The sequence below is a fragment of the Myotis davidii genome, unplaced genomic scaffold (genome assembly GCF_000327345.1).
Source record: "Myotis davidii unplaced genomic scaffold, ASM32734v1 scaffold662, whole genome shotgun sequence".
Classification (NCBI taxonomy): Eukaryota; Metazoa; Chordata; class Mammalia; order Chiroptera; family Vespertilionidae; genus Myotis; species Myotis davidii.
Window position 1 is genome coordinate 444,684 of NW_006293533.1, and position 7,965 is coordinate 452,648.

Genomic DNA, 7,965 nt, shown 5'->3' on the forward strand with positions numbered 1-7,965 from the left:
CTCTCCTGGGCAAGTCCCTAGCAAGTTTGCTGGCGTGACAGTTTCACCTTAAAAGCCTTCAAACTCCTCTTCATCATCTGATATTAAAAGTTCATCAACGACATCTTGGTGCCATGATAGGGATGATAGGGGTTTGACTGGTCGACATTTTCTATGCTGTACTGTACAATGGGGCAGTATTGTGGTTGGCTGTTGGCTGTATACAAAGCCTGATTTGATTGGTCCCTGCTCCCTGTTTGCCCGCCCTGTCACTATAGCAGTCTGGTCCACCCTTGCATCAGCATCTCCCTGGGACCTCACTAGTGCGCAAGTGCGAGCTCTTCAACATTCTAACAGGCACCATGATAGCGCAAAATCGCGAATCTTCAATGCATATGTAAAGAAATATACGGTAACCCGAATTTACCACACTCGCAAAATCGCACACAGCCAACCATACACCCAGTATGGTATCGCGATTCGTGATTTTGCGCTATCATACTGGGTGTATGGTCGGCTGTGTGCGATTTTGCGAGTGTGGTAAAATCGCATAACAGCAAAATCGCATAACAGCCGAGCATACACCCAGCAGCGCTGCTGATGCCTGAACGGTATGTGGAATGAAGTGGGCGGGCATCGGGAGGCCACTATGGCACGGGGCAAGCACTATGGGCAGTCTATCTGAAGTGTACCTGGCGTATAAGACGACCCCCCACTTGGAGGCGTATTTTTCAGGGCCAAAAAATCGTCTTATACGCCGGCAAATACGGTATTACCAAGAACCATAATCCCTTAAGAGTGTCTGAGTACCTACTATATGACAGGTACTGTTCTAGGAGCTCAGGACACAGAAGCAAATAAAACAAAAATTCTGTCTTTATGAAGGTTACATAAAAATCAATTGTTTTAGTTTTCTAATCTTTTAATGTGAGTTATTATTGCTAATATAATTAGGTAATTTAATTTCCATATCCTTTATTAAAAATAAGTGCAAAATATATTTTTCCTTTGAAAATGAAGTTGAAACATAAAAATGGCTAAAGTGGTAAATTTTTTAAAAAAATATGTCTTTGTTGAGTTTTTACAGAGAGGAAGAGGGAGAGAAACATCCATTGGCTGTCTCCTGCACTGCCTCTTGCATGCCCCTGCTGGGGGGTCAAGTCCACCTGGAAGCATATGCCCTGACTGGGAAGCAAATCAGTGACCTCTCATGGAACAGTGCAAAACCAACTGAACCACACCAGCTTGGGCCTGAAGTGGTAAATTTTATGTTATATGAGTTTTACCACAATTTTTTAATTGATTTTTTTTGAGAGAGAGGAGGGAGAGAAGTGGATGGTGATGGAGAAGCATTGATTTCTGTTCCACTAATTTATGCATTCATTGGTTGATTCTTGTATGTGACCTGAATGGGGATCAAATCTGAAAACTTGGTGTATGGGGACTATGCTCTACCAACTAAGCTACCCAGCCAGAGCCTGTTTTACCACAATTTTTGAAAAGTAGAGTTGAATATTGTGGAAAGATAAATTATTGCCACAAATTATCATGGGCAAAAAAGCTGGAATATATTACACGAATGTAGAAATATTCCAAACTCAAATTATTTTACACATGTTCTCTAGTTCTAGGTTTCCTCTAACAAAAACCAAAACAGAACATTGTACATTTTGCATTTGGGAAGGGTTTATGTGAAAAAGACAACCTGGACCTCTCAACAACAGATTTATAGTCAGATGGCCGTGGCTAAGGAAAGATTGACTAATAAATGCATGATGGGATTTTAGTAAAAACAAAATACTTCAGCTACATGTGTATAATTTTTTGTAGTTCTCTAACTTTTTAGATGCACTGAAGAGCTACTCATCCTAACAGATTCAACTCTCTAAGACATATTTCCTCTCTTCATGTGATTATAAAAAGCATTCTTTCCCATTTATATGACTGTCATCAGTCTGGATTTGGCCCTACACTGATAGTTTCTGTAGATAAGACCATTTTCCTCCCAAGTTTTCTATTAGACATTATAGAGAAAAATGCAAAAATCACGGCACTCAGCTTTTAAGAAAATTTTCACAAAGTAATGCTTTGTTTTATTTAACACGCCAACTCCACCTAAAGCCTTTAATGATCAACTTTCTTGCCCAGCAGCTCGCTCAGTGTGAACTCATCCCCTTTAAAACAGAACATTAACTAGAAAGCTTAACTTCTGATTTGACCTCCATGTCTGAGAACACTTAAAAAGGTCAAGATGAGCAGTCATGAACCCTAAGGCAAGTCCCTGTAGGTCCAATTTAGAAGACAGCATATTCATATTAAATTACTCTGTGTATGTTCAAACATGGCTAAGTTTCAAACAACTAAAGGGTTATGCTTATTTGCCATAGTCCCTTCATCCAAAGTGGATAGGTGGTTACGTAACTTGCCAGGGCAAGTGGTAGAAATGAGTCAGACAGAACCAGCCCTAGTAAAAATTGTGAATTAGGCAGTTTGATTTCAGTGCCACACCCCTTTAGTACTACATACACTTTCCTGATTCTCTCCCTTGGTATCATCGCCCTGAGGGTCAACCTCATGTGGCATACCTTTCCCCACCAAATGGCACTCCTTCCCTGTTTCTCTTCCACTCACACCGAAACTAGTTTTCCCTCTCTCCTCCTTCCCGCCATTAATTAAATTTTACCTCTCCAGTATCTCTTGCCCTCAGGGTTTAAAGTGACAACTACCTAATCTGATAAACCTATCTACACTAATGTTCAAAGAGAGAAAGCTGAAAGGTAAAATGAATTTAAACCTTGTCCTTCTAAAGTGAACACCTTTGGAGTTTAACTCATTGGTGACTAAAAGTGAAAATTTCCAGCAGAAGAATATTCAGGAGGAATATTTTGGTTCAGGTAGAGCCATTAGGCACCTGACAAATCAAAGAGGAGTAGATAAATGCTTTTAGTCTGACAGACTGCCAGCCCTACTCAGAGTCACTGACAAACCCTGGTCAGTTCGGAGTTAGTAGGGGGAAACTGGAAAAGAGATAAGAATCTTTGATTAGCAAAGAAAGTGAAAGTTGCAGAAGCACCACAATTAATATTTTTTGACTTAACTTTCATTGGAACTAGCTAGCCTTGGTACTATATATATATATTAGTGATAAGAGAGAATCATTAATGGGCTGCTTCCTTCATGCCCCACGCTGGGGATTGAGCCCGAAATCCAGGCTGCGCCCTGACTGGGAATGGAACTGTGACCTAATGGTTCATAAGTCAACGCTCAACCACAGAGCCACTCTGGCTAGGCCTAATAGATATTTTTTAAAGTTTCTCTTCAGAATAAAATAAATTATTTGAAAATATTTTTCTCAATTAGTCTAAAACACAAATTCTAAAAATCTGTTTAGATATTGTTGTTGCTTGATTTAAAAAAAAATAATGCTTTAAAGTTTATAAAGTCTTCATTTACATATTTCATTTAATCCTGATGAATACTGAAAGAATATTATCGGCTATTCTTCTTTCCTTCACTTTATAAATGAGGAAAAGATGCTCCAAGAAGTTACGTGGCTGCCCAGACTTGTACTTGGGTCTTCAGGGTGCAGATGCTGTGCTCTTCCATTGTCCTGGGCTACCAGGCTGCCTCCCAGCATTTAGACTTATCTGAGCCATTGCTGTCATGTAACTCTACATCCTTGGGGAATTCTCACATTTTAAAGAGAGTTCAGCTACCTCCAAAAGAAAATAACCTGTTTATTCAATGGACCTGAGGGTAATTGTAGTCCTATCTGGTTTCCATCGCTGCATTTTTTCCCTAGCTAATTCTTAGTTTACTTGGAAGTGTTACCACTGCCTCACAGTCTTCCTTAAGCACTTGTCAGAGTTTGTGCTCCAATTACCTGCTCATGTTTTGGTGGATTACTTATCTGGCTTCTGCTCTCACCTGGGCAAAGTTCCCATCATAGTCCTTACTCTGTAAGCAAGAAAGGAGAACATGTTTCTGGGCTTAAAGAGAGGAAAACACTAACATAGTTGGTACAAGCCAGAATACAAATATTTCACATTGAGATGAACACAAGAAGCCAGCTGGGAAAACATTGCTAGTTACAGATTAAATTAGCCCAGAAGTCATTTCAACCTTTGAGGTAAAAGTGATATTTTTTAAACCATTGGCATTTAAATAATACAATCTTAACATTTTGGAGAAATATAAACCCTTATCTGAATTTATTGAAACATATAACTGATCTTCCTAGAAAAATACAGAAACACACATACTTGGAATACAGTTTCAACTGGTCCACTATGGAGTGATCTATGGGTCCCACATAAAATATTCCTGACTTAGAGCATATGACAAGTATGGCCCCTAAACAGTGGTCGGCAAACTGTGGCTCATGAGCCACATGTGGCTCTTTGGCCCCTTCAGTGTGGCTCTTCCACAAAATACCGACTTCTGCGCATGAACCACGAAGTTTCAATCGCACTGTACGTGCATTCCCACACGTGGTATTTTGTGGAAGGGCCACACTGAAGGGGCCAAAGAGACACATGTGGCTCTCGAGCCGCGGTTTGCCAACCACAGACCTAAGAGATTAACATTCTGAGGCCCATGGGCCACTTGGGAGCCCAACTAAATTTGTGTTATGGGTCAGCTATCTAATTGCTTTACTATTAGTAGCAAAAATCTATCCTGACCTTTTATAACAAAAGTAACACATGCTTGTAAAGATAATAAAAACTTCAGAAACGGCATGTTTTCTTTAATTCTAATCCTCGGAGAAACTGTTGTTAGCAGTATGAATATTGTCAGTATGTGAATTTGTGAAGAGTAATCAGATCATACTGTACTGCTGTGTGGTTTTATCATTAAATAATATATGTGAATAGACCAGTTTATGTAAGCATTTTACTACTATAGATATTTATTTTTTAATATTATAATTGCTAATAATACATATTCTTGCTCATATCTCTGATCATGTATGTAAATATTTATTTAGGATAAATTTCCAAAATGTAATAAGTTAAAGGATATAAACATTAGGAGTTATGAAAAACATTGCAATTGCACACCCAAATGAAATAAGCCAACCTATAATCCTACCAACAATCATGGGGCATTAGCTATTTCACCAATAGCAGATATTATGACTTTAAAAATGTTTTTCCAATTTGATAGCTATATGTAATAATTCATTTTTGTTTTTAACTTTTACATTTGTTTAACTTTCAAATATTAATTGCCTTTCTGAATTTCTTTTTTTGTAAATTTCCTAATCATCCTTGTTTTTATTTTTATTTATTTATTTATTTTTTAATTAAGCGAGGCTTTTTATTGTTGTTTTTCTTCCTTTTTTTTTTTTTATGGGTCCATTACTGGTCCTGCTTCCATGAGTGGCCGAGACCAGGTGGAGAAGGGGAGGGAAACCAGGCAGCATGGGGCGGTGTTATCTTCACAACATTCCATTTATACTCAGAACTAAACAGACAAGCAGAGTCACTATTGCGGTTAGAAGTTGGCAGCATGGGAGAGGAGGGGAGGAACAGGTTGCAATTAGGGGTGTCGTTAAAAAAAATACAGGCCTTTTCCAAAACTGGGGTGCTTGGGGTGGGGAGGACTTGGTCGGTTTCAACCCAAGAGGAATCAGAAGGTCAGAAGCGGTTTGGAAAGGATCCCCCCAGCCCCACCGGTCTGGCAGGAGTGGGGCAGCCTGCAACACCCCACAGGCAGGTCTGGGGCTGCCAGATGCTCCAGGCAGGGGGCTGGAGGGGGCTCACAAAGGCTTGCCCTCCAGGGAGATGACTGCACTGCCCCCCAGCTCCCCTGCCAGAGTGCAGCGGTCCTTGACCTCCTCGTAGCAGTTTGCCTGTAATTCATGCTTGATCCCCGTAGGCTTCTTCTTGATGGCATCCTTGGAGCTGGCATAGATCATTTTGCTCTTAAGAGGCACAGACTCAGGGGCCCAGAAGATAAACACCCGGTCCTCCTCCTTGCTCTCCTTGGTCTCACAGGTGGCATCATCCAGGGCGTAAAGCAGTCTTTGCCCCGCAGCGTCTTGACGAAGGTGGCGTAAGGGTCGGGTCATCTACTGTCTGGCCCACATCACCTACCAGGATCTCCTTGCCCTCTTCCAGAATGATGATGTTCTTGTCTTCACTTGGGCAGAAGAGCACCGCCCTTCTGGCTTCTTCACCTCTGGTGTCGAGGACTTGGTACCTTCATGTCACTGAACACTTTGACGGCTCCCTGAGAGACAGCCACACCAGAGCCATGTTTCCGGAAGCTAAAGGAGAAAGCAAGAAGCGCCTGGAAAGACTAGCGCTGCTGCAGCTGCTGTGGGGATCCCACTGAACCCATCATTGTTTTTGTTATGTAGAAGCTTCATATTTTATATAGTAAAATTTACAAATTCTTTTAAGGTTTTGGGAACAACTAGGTAGCTGTTGCTACCACCAAAATAAATTCCATGTGAGTCAAAAAAAAAAAACAACACAAAAAAACCTAACAAACAAAACAAAGGTAATAAACAAAGCCCTAAAAGTTTTAGAAGAAAACATGGGAGAATGTTTTTGGTAGCAGAAAATAAAAAGGCTTCTGAGCATACAAAAAGATACTCATAATAGAATTGAAAATTATTCCCGTAATGAGATAGCATTTTGTACCCATTAGATTGGCAAAGGCCAATTGGTATATCATTTGTAATGTAGTTCTGGGTTCTATTTGTTAATATTGTATTTTAATTTTATGTTATATCTGAAAGGAGATTAACCAGTAGATTTCTCCTTTGTGCACTCTTTACCAGGTTTCGGTATCATAGCCATTTAAAAAAAAACAACATACAAAACTGAAGGATTATTGGTGAAAAAGCTTTGAAGGCAACCAGTTGAAATGACCTTGAAGAAAAAAAAAGAAAGAAAAAGAGAGCTTTTCAGATCTTGCTTCCCAGCAATTGTCATCAGTTTGGACTCAAATAAACTCATAAAAATTCTCTATAGGTTTAGGTGTTTATTACATGGACACAATAAACGCAAAACAAATATACTCCTTGTTAGCTCTTCTTTCTCAACTTCTACTTGTTGAGATTTCTCAGAACTGCAACCTTGATCCTCTAGTCTCCTCTATACTCCCCCCAAAAGAATCTCATTCACAGTGTAGCCCCACATTTCTAACTCTAGGTCAAGCCTCTCTTCTGAGGTCTAAATTGATATATCCAAATGTTTATTTTTCAGTTCCATTTCAATGTTTTATAGATATTTCATATTTAATACTATATGTTTTTTTATTACTCTTTAAAAATTATTTATTTATTTGGGAGAGGGAAGAGAGAGATAGAAACATCAATGATGGGAGTGAATCATTGATTGGCTGCCTCCTACACACCCCACACTGTGGATTGAGCCCGCAACGTGGGCATGTGCCCCAACTGGGAACTGATGAACTGTGACCTCCTGGTTCAATATACGATGTGATATTGAATCTAAGCAGCTACTGATTATAAGTCACATTTATGCCCACTAAAATAAAATAAAAAAATTACTGCCAATTGAATGACATGATGCTAAGATACTCTTGAATCTTACCCTTGTGAGATACATCTCAATTTCAGAGATGTTAAAATAATTTTTTAAAAAATGTGATAAAAAAACAGAAAGAAAGATGCTTACAACACCGTGGTTTGTCTATTTTTGTAAAAATTTCCAACACCATACTCTTTATACCTTCTTTCTGACATAAATTCATAAGCTATTCCAAGTATTATGGACAGTACTTTCCTTTCCAATAAATATATGAACTTTCAGAGGCAAACAGAGGCAGATGTTCCATGAAGGTTTTTATTCTCACAAACCTACCTCACCCTCTCTATCTTATCAGCCTGACACCTGAACCGAACATACAAAAACTCCTACTTCAGAAAATGGAGAAGGGCTGGGGAATGAGGACCAAGCCTGCCTCTCTCCAGTTCAGGTAGGCTGGTCTCCTCACTGTTACTTACTTCCA

General features: G+C 39.5%; 1 pseudogene; it reads right to left on the minus strand.

Annotated features, from left to right (window-relative positions):
* Positions 1–5,642: 5,642 nt before the first annotated feature.
* Positions 5,643–7,965, minus strand: part of LOC102753142 — a 3,651-nt pseudogene continuing 1,328 nt past the window's right edge.